We start from the raw sequence: 561 nt of genomic DNA on the forward strand, positions 1-561 counted from the left end.
ATTTACCCCGGAAGTTTTTACGCGATCAGGAATCTTAATGATGACCGTGTCGCTTATCGCTAGTTTTCCAAAACACTATAATAAAGTTACGTTTCATTGAGTACTTTCCGAGTTATGGAGCTTGAAAGACAAGTCCAATCACTGATGCGGCCAACTAAGGCAAGACCGATCACTGACCCGACCAACTAAAGGAAGGTTAAATCGAATATGTCTTTAGCCGTTGATAAGATATTCAAATGGAGCTCCATTTTCTTGCAGACATAGCTTCAACCGTTTCTCAAAATTTTCAGTTAAAATTAAATTAAAATATTTTGAGGAAGACTATGACAAACATTAGTTATTCAATTTTTCATGTCTCCTGCAGATGTCGGCGGAGTTTGGTAAACAACATTTTTGACGTAGCCCCACAAAAAAATAACACGAAGTTAAATCAGGAGAACGTGGAAGCCATCGAATATATCCATATCTCCCTATCCATCTTTCATGAAAGATGTTATTGAAGTATTCCATCACAATACGATGAGAATGGGACAATGCACCATTTTGCTGTGTCATGTCTTA

This window comes from Odontomachus brunneus, unplaced genomic scaffold (assembly GCF_010583005.1).
Source record: "Odontomachus brunneus isolate Ranch 3 - 2012 unplaced genomic scaffold, Obru_v1 Obru_scaffold_014, whole genome shotgun sequence".
Classification (NCBI taxonomy): domain Eukaryota; kingdom Metazoa; phylum Arthropoda; class Insecta; order Hymenoptera; family Formicidae; genus Odontomachus; species Odontomachus brunneus.